Consider the following 19,523-nt stretch of genomic DNA (forward strand, 5'->3'; position numbering starts at 1 on the left):
GTCGCAAGGCTACATACGGTGAGAGGGGGCAGGGGCCCGCCGAACCTCAGGATCAGGCTTCTGAGGTTGCACTGGAAGTCCAGTCCCATCAGGAGAGGAGCGCAGAGGTCGGGGAGGACATATAGTTTGAAATTGGCGTACTCGGCTCCCTGTATCGCGAGGTTTGCGACACAGTACCCCCGGATCTGCACCGAATGTGATCCGGAAGCGAGGGAGATTCTTTGGAATGCGGGGGAAATTTGGAGAGAACAGCGCCTTACCGTGTCTGGGTGTACGAAGCTCTCCGTGCTCCCGGAGACAAACAGGCAGGGCGTTTCGTGCCCATTGACCTGGACGGTCATCATCGAGTTCCTGAGGTGCTTGGGCCGTGACTGGTCGAGGGTGACAGCACCGAGCTGCGGGTAGCCGGCGTGGTCGGAGGTGGTGGGGTGGTCCCAAGATGGCTGCCCCCGTCGGTCGCATGTGTCGGTCGCCGATGAAGATGGCGGCCAAGATGGCGGCCCCCATGAGTCGCACATGGCAGGGTGTGCGGGAGATGGTGGCCAAGGTGGCGGCCCCCGTCGGTCGCATGTGTCGGGCGGCGATGAAGATGGTGGCCAAGATGGCGGCCCCCGTCGGTCGCATGTGTCGGTCGCCGATGAAGATGGCGGCCAAGATGGCGGCCCCCATGAGTTGCACATGGCGGGGTGTGCGGGAGATGGTGGCCAAGGTGGCGGCCCCCGTGAGTCGCACGTGTTGGGTAGAGTCAAAGATGGCTGCCCCCACGGGCAGCACGAGGCAGATGACGTGTCCAGAGGGGGCGGTGCCGGCAGGCACGTAGCCACGCTGCGGGGTCTGCGGGCCTGTGAGTCTGAAAGTCGGGCATATGATTTAGAGATTTTGGACCTGCCAGGCAAACTTTGGCAAAGTGTCCTTTCTTGCCGCAGTCGCTACAGGTCGCGTTCCGAGCCGGGCAACGCTGCCTGGGGTGCTGGTGCTGGCTGCAGAAATAGCAGGGCACCCCCCCCCGGGTTGGGCGGGCAGCCGCGCGGCACAGGCCTGGGGCACCCTCTGGTCGGGTGTCCACGAGGGGATTGCGTGGTCGGAGGGGAAAGCATTGAGGCTCTGAAACGTTACTTCTAGTGAGGTGAATAGTTTTACCGTCTCTTCTAGGTCGAGGGCGCCCTTCTCGAGCAGGCGCTGTCTGACGTAGTTGGACCGGACTCCAGCCACATCGGCGTCCCAGATGGCGAGTTCCATGTGTTGTGAGGTCGTGACGGCCTTGTAGTTGCAGCTTCGCGCGAGTACTTTCAGGTCGCGTAGGTACTCCTCCAGCGATTCCCCGGAGCGTTGACGACGAGTGGTGAGGAGATGCCGCGCGAGCACTTCATTCACCAGCCTCACGTACTGCCTTTTCAGGATCGCGACCACGTCTGCGTACGTGGTCGCTTCCTCGATTTGCACGGAGATTCTGTGGCTCACCCGGGCATGGAAGAGGCTTAGTTTCTGTTCGTCGGTGATGGAGGACGAGGAGGAGGCGGCGAGGTAGGCTTCAAAAACAGCGGAGCCAGTGCGAAAAAATTCCTTTGGCTTCAGCCGTCTGTGGGTCGAGTTCCAGTCGATCAGGTTTGAGGGCTGCTTCCATCGTGATGTAGTAGCTGATTAAATTGATGCGACCATCAATTCACACGAGACGGAGAGTTGAAGTGAACAGTGATTTAATCAGCTAGAACTGAGCCTGCCTGCGACTGCTCTGCACTGAGAGCCACCTACAGGGCAACAGATCTATATACCTCCCCCGAGGGGGTGGAGCCAGGGGCGGAGCCCACAAGGGTACCAACATGATACAATGCGATGTAATGTAATATAATGGTCCATAGGTGGAGCCCACAAGGGGATCAACATAGTACAATGCAATACAGTGGTGGATGGTTGCCATAATACATTCACCACAACATGTCTTAACACTTTGGCTCCCTGGTCGACACTGCCTGGGGTCCTGCTCCCAAAGTCCCCATTGGCCGGGGTTCACCCACTCCCACACAATTGCCCCTGAGCCAGTCATGTGATCCATGGAGCCGGTCACATGGTCCATAGAACCCGTCACATGGTCCATGGAGCCCCCCACCTTAAAGGAGCCGTGCTACCACAATCTCTTTCCTTTTATATTCTATCTTCCATTTAGAAACCCAAGTCATCCACATCATATTTTAGCCACCTTATTATCTTGCCCTCCCACCTTAAAAGATTTGTGGGAATTGACACCACGGTATCTCAATTAATGCCTTCTTAGGAGCCTCATCTCGCTGCCATTGATATTCATGCACACAGCTCCGAGAAAGCCTGTGGAAAAGGATAAACAATACTGTACCTCAGTTGCTTGCTATAAATATAGACAAATATTAATCTAGTTTATTTTTAAACACATCCCTCGCAGTCATCATCTGATATAACTATTGCATCGACAATATCATTGATTTCTTTGCAGTATATTCTGTCAATCATTTTGATAAAATTGTAATGCATTTAGGCACAGAAAACCAGTGGAAAGAGCTGAATCTGACATCCTCAATCTATAGATAACTATACACGAAACCTGCTAAAGTGTAGATGATGTATTGGACAGGGATAGCACAATGAGAAAGTGTGTCAGGAATAGACAGCAATGTCATTTAATTTCTCTCCCAGTTACTGCAGAACATGTTTGCTTCAAAATGCTCTTGAATTACGAAACTAGCAAAACATAACCCTTGTGCAACAAATTCAGTTGGATAAAGTTCTTCAACTGCAATTATTGAATTTGTGGTGCACAGTTTCAAACAAGAAGAATAGTTTTTTTTGTTCATGTGGATGAATTAAAAGACTATTTAGTACAACTTTGGCTTAACTTAGGGCAGCACGGTAGCATGGTGGTTAGCACAATTGCTTCACAGCTCCAGGGTCCCAGGTTCGATTCCGGCTTGGGTCACTGTCTGTGCGGAGTCTGCACGTCCTCCCCGTGTGTGCGTGGGTTTCCTCCGGGTGCTCCGGTTTCCTCTCACAGTCCAAAGATGTGCAGGTTAGGTGGATTGGCCATGCTAAATTGCCCTTAATGTCCAAAATTGCCCTTAGTGTTGGGTGTGGTTATTGGGTTATGGGGATAGGGTGGAGGTGTTGACCTTGGGTAGGGTGCTCGTTCCAAGAACCGGTACAGACTCGATGGGCCGAATGGCCTCCTTTTATATTCTATACTGTAAATTCTATGATAATTAATCCCCAAAACTGTTTCAACACGTAACTTTAATTTACCCTATTCTAAAGCAGCTTGACAGAGTGAGAATGGGGTAATAATTCTCAGGGGTGACAGCAGGCCTCGGGTGGCACGGTAGTGCAGTGGTTAGCACTGTTGCTTCACAGAGCCAGGATCTCAGGTCAAATCCCGTTTGGGTCACTGTCTGTGCAGAGTCTGCATGTGTCTGCGTGGGTTTCCTCCAGGCGCTCTGGTTTCCTCCCACACTCCCAAAAGACGTGCTGCTAGGTAATTTGGACATTCTGAATTCTCTCTCTGTGTACCCAAACAGGTGCCGGAATGTGGCGACTAGGGGCTTTTCACAGTAACTTCAATGCAGTGTTAATGTAAGCCTACTTGTGACAATAATAAAGATTACTATTGTGATTATAGTACCTCTAACTTTATTTTATGGCACAATCAGACTATTATGCAAGGGTTCCCAAACCGGGTTCCGCGGTTTCCAGTTCATCCAATCTTTGGCTGGTTTCTCCAGAAGCTCAAATTTTGAGATCAGGTTGAGTGCAAACAGCGGAGCAATGGTGAGAGCGGTATTTGGAGAGGGCACAGGGCTGGTGAGGGACATCGGGGCCTGTGAGAGGCAGTGGAGGAGTGGCGGCCCTTGGAGAAGGAGCGCAGGGGAGGCGCTGGGCCTCAGGGAAAGAGCGGGTGAAACAGGCCTCAAAGAGGTGAATGTGAGTGAGAAATGAGAGTGTGCGTGAGAGATGAGAGTGTGTGTGTCTATATGTGAAAGATGAGTGTGTGTGTGCGAGAGATGAGAGTGTGTGTGTGAGAGAGATGAGTGTGTGTGTGTGTGAGAGAGAGATGACAGTGTGTGTGAGAGAGATGAGAGTGTGTGTGTGTGAGAGAGATGAGAGTGTGTGTGTGTGTCTGATATGAGAATCCAGCATTCCAGCAGCACTATTCCCATTAAAAATGACAAAAAGTTAAAATCTGGGTATGTTTTTTAATTGTCATGTGAGAGTACCTTTAATAAATGGATGTTTAAGCAATGTACCTTTAAGAAATGTAGCTGATCATATTACTGAAGTGATGTCAGAGGGTGGGGGAGCTGAGCTCACTTCTGCTTTTTTGAGTTTTAGTTTGAGAAGGCAGCTGGGAGTGTCTGTGTGTTTTGCTGTGAGCTGCAGGAAGAAACACAGAGCTGGTCTGTTAATGTCTGCAATCCAAAGACTATACATATATTGAATGTAACCTCATGTCTGTTTTTGAAGGTTTGAAGTCTTTTGGATGTTTAAAGGAACAGTTTGAAGGATTATTTAGTGTTGTAGTCTTTTGGGGTTATCTTTGAAGTAATGGGTGTTAAGATATTCAATGTTTGTTTTTAAAAGGTCTACTTGAGTTCATAGAATAAACATTGTTTTGCTTTAAAAACAATTTGTCCATTTCTGCTGTATCACACCTGGAGAGTACGCCATGTGCTTCCCACACCACAATCTATTAAAAGTTGTGGGTCGGTTGAACTCCATGAAACACTTTGGGGTTCTGTAAACCCGGACGCATAACAATTGGGGGCTCGAGGGGGATAAAAGTCTATCGATTGGATTTGCTTAACAAACTTAAAGACAGTGAGGGGTGAGCATATTTGTGTTTGCTTTTCAGGTGTGGTATTCCAGTTTAAGTAGGGAGTGTGTTTTGGACAATGGCTCTTTCAGAGGCTCAGGGGTTTTTGGGGGTGGACACGGTAACACGCAATACCTTACTAGATAGAGACTAAAAGCAGACTGTTAGATTTGGCGAAAGCATTGCAGTTAACATTGCCTGGCAAAATGCGAAAAGATGAGGTACTTACCGCGGTAGCTGAGCATTTAAGTTTGCCTGAGATACATTCTGACTCATTAGAAATGGCAAAGCTCCAGTTGCAGATTAAGCAATTTGAACATGAAAGAGAATTAAAGCAGCTTGAATATGCAATGAGAGAAAAAGGAAAGGAGAGAGAAGAAAGAAACAAAGAAAGAGATTGAGAGGAAAGGGATAAAGAGAGAGAGTTTGAACTTCATAAAATGTCTATGAAACATGAAAAGCAGTTAAAATTGGCAGACGCAAAGGGAAACATGCAGTTGGATGAGATTGATGAGGACAGTGAGGAAGAGCATCATAGTCGAAGACGTGGTGGGGATCTATTTAAATATGTCCAAGCATTGCCAAGGTTTGACGAAAAGGAGGTAGAAGCCTTTTTCATTTCATTTGAGAAGGTAGCTAAACAAATGAAATGGCCACAGGACATGTGGGTATTATTGATTCAAACAAAGCTGGTAGGTAGAGTTAGTGAAGTGTTTGCATCACTACCGGAGGAGGTATCTGGAACATATGAGGAGGTGAAAAATTCCATCTTTGGTGCATATGAGCTAGTGCCTGAAGCTTACAGACAAAGGTTTAGAAATTTAAGGAAAGAATTTGGTCAAACATACATGGAGTTTGAAAGGCTCAAACAGAGTAATTTTGATAGGTGGAATAGGGCTTTGAAAATAGACCAAACGTGTGAAGCTCTCAGAGAAATTATGCTTTGGAGGAGTTTACAAATTCAATTCCTGATGTAGTCAGAACTCATGTGGAAGAGCAGAGGGTTAAAACTGCGAGATTAGCAGCAGAAATGGCAGATGATTATGAATTAGTTCATGAATCAAGGCTTGGTTTCCGACATCAGTTTCAGCCGGTGAGGGATAGAAACCGGGGACATGAGATATACTCAAATCGTAAAGATAAAGGTGATCTGATGGGAGATAATAAAGAGAGTGTACCTCAGATTAAAAAAGAAATCCAGGAGGGTGGAAGAGAAATTAAAAGTTTCAAATGTTTTCACTGCAATAAACAAGGCCATGTAAAGTCACAGTGTTGGTGGTTGAAGCAACGCACAGGATAAGACAGTGGGGTTTGTTAGAGTGGTCAAGTAAAGCCCAAGGGAAGCGAAGGAGGTGCAAATGATTGTACAGCCTTTTCAAGAAGTAGTTGATAAGAAGGTGCCAGATGTCTTTAAATAATTTACGTGTGTGGGTAAAGTTTACTCATGTGTATCAGGAGGAGCAGGTAAAGAAGTCACAATTTTAAGAGATACAGGAGCTAGTCAATCTTTAATGGTAAGAGATGAGGAATTATGTAGTTTGGGAAGAATGTTGCCAGAAAAGATGGTAATATGTGGAATTCAGGGTGAGAAGTGTCGCGTTCCATTATATAAGGTAAGGTTGGAAAGTCCAGTGAAGAGTGGTGAAGTGGTAGTAGGAGTAACAGAGAAACTATCTTGTCCAGGAATACAGTTTATCTTGGGTAATGATATAGCTGGATCGCAGGTGGGAGTGATGCCTACTGTTGTTGATAAGCCAGTGAAAAAACAGACAACTGAACTGTTGAAGGACGAATATCCTGAGATTTTTCCGGATTGTGTAGTAACAAGGTCACAAAGTCACAGGTTAAGACAAGAGGAGAAATCAAAGAGTGAAGATGAAGTGGAAGTGCAATTATCAGAAACGATTTTTGATCAGATGGTTAAAAAAGAACAAGAACAGGTGGAGGATGAGGCAGATATTTTTAGTTCAGGAAAATTGGCGGAGTTACAACAGAAAGATGTAGAAATAAATTGGATATATCAGAAAGCATATACGGAAGAGGAATCTGAGAGTATTCCAGAGTGTTATTACCTTAAAAGTGATGTCTTGATGTCAAAATGGAGATCTGTACATATGCAGGCGGATGAAAAGTGGACAGAAGTTCATCAAGTAGTATTGCCGGAAGGGTATAGAAAGGAGGTGTTGCAAGTGGCACATAAGGTACCAATGGGAGGTCATTTGGGGATAAGGGAAACTCCAGAAACATTTTAATGGCCTGGACTACATAAAGATGTAATTAAATTTTGTCAATCATGTCACACATGTCAAGTGATAGGGAAACCTCAAGCAGTGATAAAACCAGCACTCTTAAACCTATTCCAGCATTTGAGGAACCTTTTACAAGGGTCCTAATCGATTGTGTAGGACCGCTTCCGAAAACAAAAAGTGGGAAACAATATCTTTTGACTACAATGGATGTGTCTACTAGGTTTCCAGAGGACATTCCAGTACGTAATATTACAGCTAAAAAGATTGTGGAGGAGTTACTTAAATTCTTTACTAGGTATGGACTACACACAGAAATTCAATCGGATCAAGGATCAAATTTTACCTCAAAGTTATTCAAAGAAGTTATGAATAGTTTACGAACAAAACAATTTAAATGAACTGCGTACCATCCAGAATCGCAGGGAGCGTTAGAAAGGTGGCATCAGACATTAAAGACAATGTTGAGAGCTTATTGTCAAGATTATCCAGAGGATTGGAATCAAGGAATTCCATTCATACTGTTTGCAATTAGGGATGCACCTAATGAGTCTACCAAATGTAATCCTTTTGAACTAATTTTTGGTCATGAGGTAAGAGGACCACTTAAATTGGTTAAAGAAAAATTGTGGGTGAGAAATCGGAAATTACATTATTGGATTACGTGTCAAATTTTAGGGAATGATTAAATAGAGCAGGTGAATTGGCTAAACAACATTTGAAAGTTGCACAAAATGTGATGAAATGGGTAGCGGACAAGAAATCCAAAGTTCGTAGTTTTGCCAGTGGAGATAAAGTTTTAGAGTTGTTACCAGTGGTAGGTGAGCCTTTAAAAGCTAGGTTTTGTGGACCGTATCAGATTGAAAGGAAATTAAGTGAGGTGAATTATGTGGTAAAAACACCAGATAGAAGGAAGACCCACCGAGTGTGTCACGTGAATATTCTTAAAAGGTACTTTGAAAGGGAAGGAGAGAAAAAGGAGGTTTTAATGATTCTAACTCCAAGTGATGAACCAAATCCAGATGACTGTAAATTTGACATACCTCAAATTAAATTGCGAAATGAGGGTGTTCTTAAAAATTGGGATGAATTGTTAATTTACCTTCCAGAGGAAAAACAAACTGACCTGAAAGAGTTATTGATATCACATGGGCAAGTTTGTATAGATAAATTGGGAAGTGCTAAAATGGCTATACATGATGTAGATGTGGGAAATGCTGTTCCTATCAAACAACATCCATATAGACTTAATCCTTTAAAATTCGCACAGGTTAACAAAGAGATTGAGAGTATGCTGAAGAATGGCATAATTGAAGTGGGTTGCAGCCAATGGAGCTCACCCACAGTGATGGTACCTAAACCAGATGGTACCCAACAGTTGTGTGTCGACTATAGAAAGGTGAATGCAGTTACAAGAACGGGTTCTTATCCTATCCCACGTTTGGAGGATTGCATTGAGAAATTGGGACAAACCGCTTTTATTTCCAAACTGGATTTACTTAAAGGTTACTGGCAGGTACCTTTATCCGAAAGGGCGAAGGAGATTTCAGCTTTTGTGACTCCAGATGGTATATACCAATTCCAAGTTATGCCATTTGGCATGAAAAACACCCCAGCCACATTTCAACGGTTAACTAACAAAGTTGTTTCAGGATTACCCAATTGTGCGGTATACATCGACAATCTGGTAATTTTCAGCCAGACATGGAAAGAACATTTAAACCATCTGATGGAGTTAGTCGATCGACTTCAGGTGGCGGGTTTGGTGATAAACCTAGCCAAAAGTGAATTTGGAAAAGCCCAAGTCACTGTCCTTGAGGAGTTTCCGATACCCTCAAGACGAAGGGAAATAATGCGATTTCTTGGCATGAGTGGATTTGATCGAACATTTGTGCCAAGGTTTTGTAGCGTGATTGCTCCACTGATGGACTTGCTGAAGAAACGTCAAAAATTTCAATGGACAGCAGACTTTCACCAGGCATTTGACTGCCAGAAAGCTGTGGTAACCGATGCTCCTGTATTGGAGAATTACAAGGGACTCTGTGATCAGATTGAACTGGAGTATCTAACTTTAAAGAGAAATGCCGAGGTGTAGAGGAATGGATGGATCATGCAGAGACTTTCTTGTTCAAAGAGACTGTCAATCAAGAAGGATTTTGGCTGGAGGAAGAAGAACGGAAAAAGAAAATGGACTATATTATTGTACCTGTTTGCGTGTGTTGTTTCTTTTGAACCGGTAAAGTGTGCATTTCTTAATTGATGGTGCAAAGGTGAAAAATGAAACCATCTTGAGGTTGATGGTTTATTTTTTTTTCTTGGGAGGAGGTGTCATGTGAGAGTACCTTTAATAAATGGATGTTTAAGCAATGTACCTTTAAGAAATGTAGCTGATCATATTACTGAAGTGATGTCAGAGGGTGGGGGGAGCTGAGCTCACTTCTGCTTTTTTGAGTTTCAGTTTGAGAAGGCAGCTGGGAGTGTCTGTGTGTTTTGCTGTGAGCTGCAGGAAGAAACACAGAGCTGGTCTGTTGATGTCTGAAATCCAAAGACTATACATATATTGAATGTAGCCTAATGTCTGTTTTTGAAGGTTTGAAGTCTTTTGGATGTTTAAAGGAACAGTTTGAAGGATTATTTAGTGTTGTAGTCTTTTGGGGTTATCTTTGAAGTAATGGGTGTTAAGATATTCAATGTTTATTTTTAAAAGGTCTACTTGAGTTCATAGAATAAACATTGTTTTGTTTTAAAAACAATTTGTCCATTTCTGCTGTATCACACCCGGAGAGTACGCCGTGAGCTTCCCACACCACAATCTATTAAAAGTTATGGGTCGGTTGAACTCCATGAAACACTTTGGGGTTTGGTAAACTCGGACGCATAACATAATAAGAGAACTTTTTAGTTCTAGTGAATGTATGTATATAAGAAATAGAAAATGCTTCTATAAACAAGTCTTTATGTTTGTACCTATTTTGTGAAAACAATAATTTCTATGTGGTTTGAGTCTTTACCACAATGTTTTCCAGTGGTGCCTTCAGTATTCTTGGGAGGTCAAAAGAGTTCCATAGCTGGAAAAGTCTATGTTAATGGGTAAAACTGAAATGAAGACTGATAATGCTGGAAGCACTCAGCAGATCAAACAGCATCTGAGGAGAAAACAAGACAATTATTCTTACAAGTCGATAATCCTTTGTCAGAATGGTTATCAACCTGAAACATTAGACCAGATTTTACTGAAATAAAAATGCCTGAGCAACAGATGCCATTATTAATGCAGAAATTGGCCAACAATTTACACCAAAGGAGGCGCCGGCATGTGGCGACTAGGGGCTTTTCACAGTAACTTCATTTGAAGCCTACTTGTGACAATAAGCGATTTTCATTTCATTCATTCATTTCATAACCGGTGAATTGCGAATTGCCACAGTTTGCGCCACTCAGCTGTTCGCTTTAGGAAAACAGTGTCTTGGCCTTAACTTTACCTTGACTTTCATGAAGTTTCTGCATTTCCACAATAGTTGTCCGTTAAGCACCTCACAGAAAATTACATTGTATAATTATCAGCATAATTTTAATGAAATGTTATTTGTTAATGACTGCCAGTCAATCTCTTGCCCAGAAAGTAGACAATGATAAATTGAGTCTCATTTCTTCAAGTTCTGAATGATTTTAGATTTCAAAAAATACAATTTTTTCTTTTGCTTTCTGTCTCTTTTTCTTGCGCTGTTAATCAAATCTTTCCCTCTCTATTTTGATTTCTGTGCTTAATTTGATACTGAATTCACCCACCTTAACTCACCCTCTATCTCAGTCCATCCCCTGTATATTTTTCAATCTTTAGATCCCATTGGTCAAGGAGGCACATCCCCATTGTGCACAAAGATCCGAGATGCCCAACTCTCCTCACTGCATCATTATGATTGATTGTGTACTCCCGGTTACATGCTGAGCAAAAAATAAAAAAAACAAAACCTGCATGAACATATCTAATCTTAACTCTCTTTCCCTCTCTGTGGATGCTGCCTGACCCACTGAGCGTTTCCAGCATATTCAGTTATTGTAGCTTTTTTAGCTGTGGCTGTGTTCCTTCGGTCTTTTAGTGAATACCTTCATAAAAAAGTTAATGCTATATTTTATGTAAAATTATGAATTTCAAGGTGATGATTTCATGGAATAATTTTAAACTCCTACTCAGGTGGGACGATAACATCTTTTGGAAGACACCTTCAACCGAAGACCACGGGCGGGATTCTCCGACCCCCCGCCGGGTCGGAGAATCGCCGGGGGGCGGCGTGAATCCCACCCCGCTGCCCTGACGCCAGCTGCCGAATTCTCCGACGCTGGGGTTTTGATGGGGCGGGAATTGTGCCGAGCCGGTTGCCGGACGCTGGCAGCATCCCCCCCGGCGATTCTCCGGCCCGTGATGGGCCGAGCGGCTGCCCGTTTTCGGCCGGCCCCGCCGGCGTAAATCAAACAAGGTCCTTACCGGCAGGACCTGGCTCTACAGGCGGCCTGCGGAGTCCTCGGGGGGGGGGGGGGGGCGCAGGGGGATCTGGCCCCGGGGGTTGCCCCCACAGTGGCCTGGCCCGCAATCGGGGCCCACCGATCCGCGGGCGGGCCTGTGCTGTGGGTGCACTCTTTCCCTCTTCGGCGGCCGTTGTAATGGTCCGCCATGGTCGGCGCGGAGAAGAACCCCCCTGCGCATGCGCTATGATCACGCCAGCATATGCTGACGCTCCCGCACATGCGCCAACTCGCGCTGGCCCTTCGGCGCCGGTTGGCGCGGCGCCAACCTCTCCGCCGCCGGCCTAGCCCCCGAAGGTGCGGAGGAATCCCCAACTTTGGAGCGGCCTGACGCCGGAGTGGTTCAAGCCACTCCTCGGCGCCCGTGCGGCCTGCCCCGCCGGTTCGCGGAGAATCCCACCCGTCGTCTACAGAAGAATATTATATAAGTAGAGGAACAGATGTATTATGTAAGAAGAATAGGGGTGTCTCCATGAAGAGATACTCATTGTAAATATATTTCCTTTGAATATCCTGGATTTTGAATAAATCCCCTACCAAAACATTGTTTTCAGAAATAGGACATCATTGATCAGAGAAGGGCATCATCACTATTATCATCAGTTTCAGCACCCTTTGCTTTCACTTCCTTGTCTTTCCCTCTTCAATGTAAAAATCTCAAACCAACCTCAAATCTGCCCATTCCCGGTTTTCACAAAAGCCAGCCAGGGAGAGATACACAACCAACGCGCTCTCCGGAGGTGGGTAGTGTATTTCAATATTTTCATTAGTCTGTGTGCTTCACGTTCCACCTCGCCTCCAACTTGTAGACTGGCGAGTGGGATTTCCAGGGCTCTATGAATTCCATCTGCTAAAGATAAGCGAGGATTACTGAAAAGTTACGCGCTTTTCAAGCACTGCTTGTGAGCCAGGAGGAGCAGGAATGTTGTTTCCTGAACGCAAAGCAAACCTGCTTTGCTCCCCACAATTGCAGGATACATGATGGCATCCTAGACCCCAGAGAAAAAGGAACAACTGATGATTAGATTTCGCCTTGCAATAGGAAACAACCCCCACCGCCCCACGTCCAATATCATGGAAGGCCTTCAGAATGTTTGTCTGCAGCTTTTTAACTCAGCCAGTTCATTCAGATTTTACTTTCAGACGTCCTGCCCAATCAAAAGTAGCTAATATGGTTGGAACTCTCAAGATGCAATCTCAACTACAGGCCAATTTGAAGGTACAATTTAGAGGCACTGGGAGGTTTGGAACAGAACATAGAAGATCGGGCTGTCAAATGTTGCACTCTGCTTTACTGATACCTTGCTGATGTATCATCGAATCCCTACAGTTCAGAAGGAGGCTATTCGGCCCATCAATTACATAGATACATAGAATTTACAGTGCAGAAGGAGGCCATTCGGCCCATCGAGTCTGCACCGGCTCTTGGAAAGAGCACCCTACCCAAGGTCAACACCGCCACCCTATCCCCATAACCCAGTAACCCCATAACCCAGTAACCCCATAACCCAGTAACCCCATAACCCAGTAACCCCAACACTAAGGGCAATTTTGGACACTAAGGGCAATTTATCATGGCCAATCCACCTAACCTGCACATCTTTGGACTGTGGGAGGAAACCGGAGCACCCGGAGGAAACCCACGCAGACACGGGGAGAATGTGCAAACTCCACACAGACAGCCACCCGAGGACGGAATCGAGCCCGGGTCCCTGGCGCTGTGAGGCAACAGTGCTAACCACCATGCCATCATGTACTGTGGGAGGCTGAGGCGCCACAGAGAGGTATTCCTTCTGAGCATTAGGAGGAAGAAACCTATTGCTGCCATTAAAGATGTGTGGCTGGAGGTGGGGCAGTGGGTCAGCAGCAGAAGTATTGTGCCAAGCTGCTGACTCCAGTAAGTGCTTTATTGGCCTAAGGTGAGTACAGTTACACATTCATCGAAATGCTGCCATGGGCATCAACCAACCCCTCACTCTGTCTTCTCAAGCCTACTCTCTTGCATCACTCCCCAGTTACTTACCTCACAGGTCTAGACTAACCCTCATTTTTCTACCTACTCCTGCACCTTGATAACTATCCTTCCACCATTGCCACTGATCCTGATGCCTCTCCCTCATAGTCACCTGCACCAAATATATTTCTGCCATCAGATGAACAAATGTCATGACACTCATTCACAGGCCTGTTCATTTCCTCATTCAGGACAAAAGAACACAGAAATAAAGGTCAGGGAGAGAACTGGAGTTGGGCCTCCAGACATTTCCCAGCTACCAAATGCAGAAGAGGAGGCACTGGAGGTTAGAGATGTTCCAGCATCAGAATGCCAGAAGGAACATAATTGTTTTTCTCCACACTAAACCCACCTCCCCCTCCCACCACAAGCAAACCTGCTTGCCCACCCCCCACCAAAATCAGGCCCCTCCACAATCTAACCCACCTCATGATCAAACACATACTCCCCCAGTGATGGGAATCCTCCCACAATCAGGTCTTCTCCCTGATCACACCTCCCTGTGATTGGAACCCCTCCATGATCATAATTTGTCGTTGCAATCCTCCGCACATTCACTGATACTGTTGTGTTGTGCTTCTTCGTGTCGCATAAGCTGCTTCCTTGATGTATGCTTTGACAAAGGGAGGTCCAGACTTTGTAATGAATTCAATATGTATGTTGTACTATTAACACAATTCTTAAATGAGTTCGACTCTCCTGCTAATCTTGCTATAGTAACTCAGTCTAACTAACCAATCTGCTCTAAGCCACGTGGTGGGTGTGATGCTTCTGATCTGCCCCTGTCCTTGTCTCTAAGTATCGCCTGTGGAAAGAGACAGAGCATGTGTGTCCTGTCTTTTATAGATGGGTTTTGTAATGCCCCCTTGTGGTAGGGTCACCTCTGGGTGTCTTGACTGTCCATTGGCCGTGTTCTATTCTATGCGTTCATCAGCTGTATGTCTGCATGTCATAACATCTCCGGTGCTCCCTCTAGTGTTTACTCAGTTGTAGTGTATTTACATTAACCCCTTGTGTATTTACAGTGATGCATATCACCACAGATACCTCAAAATTCCCCATCTCTTCCCCAAATCTTTGTCTGCACGCCGATCACCCCCCCCCCCTCCCTTCATTACGATTAACCCTGATCCCGAAAATGACCATGTGCCCATACTCTACTTGTAACACCTACCATGAGGTACAGGAAATCTAACTCTTCTCGGTGCTTCACTTCCTGACAGGGAGCCAAGCCTGTCAATCTGATTGGCTTTCGTAAGGGGGAACCTGTTTAACGAAAAACATGCATGATAAAAATCCACAGCTTTTGGCCGACCAGATTTCTTCCCTTCGCTTGGAAATCCTATCCCAGTATATACAGAGGCTTTTATCCTCAGTGAAAATCACATCGGAGGAATAATTTAAGGAACAATTTGAATGATGTGGAACCCCTTGATGGATTATGGGGAGAACTGCACAAGCCTTTGTCAGGTTTGGTCCATGCCCCAAGCGCAAATCATTTTAAAATAAAAAATAAAATATTCTCAACAGACTTGTTTGGTATTACTTCAGGGAATGTTATTCCTGAAAAACTGGCTAAAATGGTTTTCTATTTTCTTGTCTAAACAGACAAGTTTGATTGACAATTGAAATTGTTTCCACCAGGATATTGGGCAGATTTTCCAAATGGCATATGTCTAAAGTGGTAGCATACAATTGAATGTTAACAACAAAGGGAGCTGAACATTGCATAGAATCGTAGAAATCAAAGTAATTTGCAGCACACAAGGAGGCTTTTTGGTCGATTATATCAACGGCGGTTGACAAGGGGCCATCCAGCCTAATCCCACATTCCAGGTCTGGTTCCAAAGCCAAAAGGTTACTTTGAGTGTAGTTCCTAATGCTTATTAAATGTTCTGAGGCTTTCTACCTTTGTCATCCTTTCTTGTAGGTGGGGTTCAGACCCCACCACCATCTGGGTGAAAATACTTGCCGTGAATGCCCTCGAAAACTCTTACCATTTACAAGCTGTGCTGGAGAATGAATTGACGCTTTGAGCAGAATAGGAATGAGAGCTGACCGTGGTGGCCCTTTCATTGCTCAGGGAGTGGAGAAGGTTCCAGCTTAGAAGCCCCTCCATCTACTTGTTTGGTGGAATTACATTTATTTCCATCCCGGCTTACTATCTTATCCAATGAATGTGCCAGAGGCACTATTGCGTCCTCAGATCCCCACCCTCAGAATTCTTTCTTGGTCTGGAGAATCTGTGTGTTTCACAGAGTTAGTTCCATGTCGTGGTTCGTGTTGTGTTCTGTGATCTTGGGCGGGATTATCCGACTCCCTGGCATGAATCCCGCCCCTGCCGGTTGCCGAATCCTCCGCCCCCCCCCCCCCCCCGGCGATTCTCCGGCCCGGATGGGCCGAAGTCCCGCTGCTAGAATGCCTGTCCCGCCGGTGTGGATTAAACCACCAGCCTTACCGGCGGGACAAGGCGGCACGAGCGGGCTACGGGGTCCTGGGGGTGGGCGCGGGGCGATCTGGCCCCAAGGGGTGCCCCCACAGTGGCCTGGCCCGCGATCGGGGCCCACTGATCCGTGGGCGGGCCTGTGCTGAGGGGGCACTCTTTTACTACACGTCGGCCGTGTAGGTTTCCGCGATGGCCGACGCATAGGTGACTCACCCCTGCGCATGCGCGGTGATGACGTCAGCAGCTGCTGACGCTCCTGCGCATGCACGGACTTCTGCTGACCGGCGAAGTCCTTCCGACCCCGACTGGCGTGGGTGCCCCGCACCTTTGGGACAGCCCGACGCCGGAGTGGTTCACGGCACTCCATCCCGCCGGGACCCCCCGCCCCATCGGGTAGGGGAGAATCCCGCCCCTGATTCTTTCGGAATACATACAAATCGTATTTCGTAGTGCTGAGAAATTAGTTTTGTTCGTTAACAGAGCTTGTTGTTCTTTGTTCAACACTACGCAGCCGAGCCATCTCGGTAAAGCAAAGCAGAGAACAACACAACGGGGCCATTGCCCGGTCCAGGTAACATTATATGCGGGTCTGTGGTGTTCAGGATGTGGGAGCTGGTGAGCAGGGCCCCCCTGCGGCCGGGTGTACGTGGGCAGGGGAGTAATGGATGACTGGAGTGTCCCGGAGTGGAAGACAACACTGTTCATCAATCTCACACCCTCTCCCAATTCATTACAGACATTGAATGGTATGGACGATATTCCGGACCCTGCCGAACCTGCCCCCAGTGGTGCTGCCGGAGAACGCAGCAGCAGCAGCGTCGACAGAAGCTCGAAGTGGCGGCTTATGTGCTGGGCCCTGCCCCACACCCTGCAGACCCGTCCGCCCATCAGGCCAGGGAGGGACCCAGAGGGGGAGGCCAATGACAGACAGTGCGTGCTGCAGGCAGGCACAGCAAAGGTGTTTGAAGGGGGAATGAGGGAATTTTGGAAACACGTCTGGAGTTTGGGCTGATGGGGAAGGAAGGAGACTCACCATTGATCCAAAAGTCAGTCTCACTGAGAGAGCGATTGATCTCAGAAGGTGAGTGGAGAGCAGCACCCCATTATAAAATATACATCAAACCCCTTCTGCATACACAGCACAACTTTAAACATAGATCTGGTTGACAAGGTTAAGAGTAACAGAAATTCAACTGACATCAACATTGGGGCAGGTTTAGCACAGGGCTAAATCGCTGGCTTTGACAGCAGACCAAGGCAGGCCAGCAGCGCGGGTTCAATTCTCGGACCAGCCTCCCTGAACAGGTGCCGGAATGTGGCGACTAGGGGCTTTTCACAGTAACTTCATTTGAAGCCTACTTGTGACAATAGGCGATTTTCATTTAATTTTCATCTTTCAACAAGATTAACGAGCAGAAATTCAGCCAAGACTGACAATGTTAACAGGAGCAGAAATTCAGAGTTCATTGACAATGGTAACAGTGGCAAACATTAAACATGCATCCGATTCAGAACGTTAACTCTGAAATTGGTCTCTTTGTTTGATCGTTGACTCTGCTTCCTATGGGTTGCACTTGAACAGATTAATTTTCCCCCTGACTGAGATGGATGGAGTTCCCAAACCCACACCCGCCTCCCTTGAGCCGAGTTCAAATTGGGGCAAACATGAATCAGCTTCGTAACAATGGACCAATTGAAAGGCGGGAGATCCCCACAGGTTACACAAGAATTATCTGCTAAATCTTGTATATGGGAGTCCTCCGGCTGTGATTTCCTGACTGGGGTACTTGTGGAAACAGATTCCAATCAGCAGTCATTTGTTTTTGGGTGGGAGATGCAAGCATGGAAATAAAGAACATGAAGTGTGGTGATCTGCCTATGAATAATATTGCGTACACTCAGCAATACGACCTCCCACCAGAAGGTGGCGTCAGACATCAGTCGTGTGACATCAGGCTATCGGCAGAAGGTTGTAAGCAATACCCCAGGACAGTCATCCATAAGGGTAGTTCCAGGAGAGTCTAAGTAACTCATCAGTAACTTAGTCGGTATAGCATTCTGATTGTTACCTTACCACGTGTACATCAATAAATCATCATTCCAGTTAAGTCACCAGCAGTTCCGTATGAATCATTGCAAAGACAAGAGGCGGGATTCTCCCGAATCGGCGGGATGGCCCGACGGCGGCGTAAAAAACGTCGCAAACCACTCCGGCGTTGGGCCGACTGGAAGTTGCGGAATTCTCCGCACTTCCGGGGGCTAGGCCAGCGGCGGTGGGGTTGGCGCCGCGCCAGCCAGCGCTGAAGGGACAGCTGGCGTGGTTCAGCGCATGTGTAGGCCGGCCGGCGTATTCTGGCGCATGCGCAGGGAAATGTCTTCTCCGCGCCAGCCATGGTGGAGCCCTACAGGGGCCGTCACGAAAGGAATAAGTGCCCCCATGGCACAGGCCCGTCTGCAGATCGGTGGGCCCCGATCGCGGGCCAGGCCACCATGGGGGCCCGGGGTCGGTAGCCCCCACGCCCCCTCGAGGACCGCACCAGCCAACTTACCTGCCAGGTCCTGCCATGTGGGACCATGTCCAATCCACGCCGGCGGGTCTGACCAGAAACCGACGGCCGTTTGGCTCATAGGGGCCTGGAGAATTGCCGGGGGGGGGCCACTGCCAATGGCTCCCGACTGGCGTGGCGTGATCCCCGCCCCCGCCCGAAACCCGGTGCCGGAGAATCCGGCAGCCGGGGTCGGAGCGGCGGGGCGGGATTCACGCTGCCCCCCCTGGGGATTCTCCGACCTGGCGGGGAGTCGGAGAATCCCGCCCAAGATCACAGAACACAACACGAACCACGACATGGAACTAACTCTGTGCAGAAGGAATATCTTCAGGAAAGAAATTTAATGATAATTGAATTTTTCTTTTAAACTCTCCAGTTCTGGTGCTGACTTACCTGAATGACCAGCAGCTACCCCTGAATGACCAGCTGCTGCAGAAATGGGAGTCGCTGCTGGAGGCTGTGTTGGTGGCAGTGACTGTAAGTGACGGATTGAACTAAAGTATCTGACCTTAAAGAGAAATGCCGAGGCATAGAGAAATGGATGGATCGTGCAGAGATCTTCTTGTCCAAAGTGACTGTCAATCAAGAGGGATTCCAGTTGCAGGAAGAACTAAAATAGACTATGTTATTATAAATGTTTGCATGTTTTGATTTGTTAAACAAAAAAGTATATTTACTGTCAATATTTCTTAAAGGAAAGTGAAAAGATAATAATAATAATAATCGCTTACTGTCACAAGTAGGCTTCAGTGAAGCCCCTAATCGCCACAGTCCGGCGCCTGTTCAGGGTGGCCGGTACGGGAATTGAAAAATGAAACTATCTTAAAGTTGATGGGGTTTTTTTTCTTGGGGGGAGGTGTCATGTGAAAGTCCCTTTAAGAAAAGTGTGTTTTATCAAATGGCTGCAGTGATG

At 46.8% G+C, this 19,523-nt stretch overlaps 1 long non-coding RNA gene across 1 annotated transcript in view; it reads left to right on the forward strand.

The window, feature by feature from the left end:
• The window catches only part of LOC140409505 (uncharacterized), a 78,202-nt gene extending 58,967 nt beyond the window's left edge, over window positions 1-19,235 (forward strand). The window contains exon 3 of the long non-coding RNA XR_011940361.1: window positions 18,987-19,235. This is a non-coding gene — a long non-coding RNA (uncharacterized lncRNA). The remainder of the gene's footprint in view (window positions 1-18,986) is intronic.
• The last annotated feature ends 288 nt before the right edge of the window (window positions 19,236-19,523 follow it).

The sequence above is a fragment of the Scyliorhinus torazame genome, chromosome 3 (assembly GCF_047496885.1).
Source record: "Scyliorhinus torazame isolate Kashiwa2021f chromosome 3, sScyTor2.1, whole genome shotgun sequence".
Lineage (NCBI taxonomy): Eukaryota > Metazoa > Chordata > Chondrichthyes > Carcharhiniformes > Scyliorhinidae > Scyliorhinus > Scyliorhinus torazame.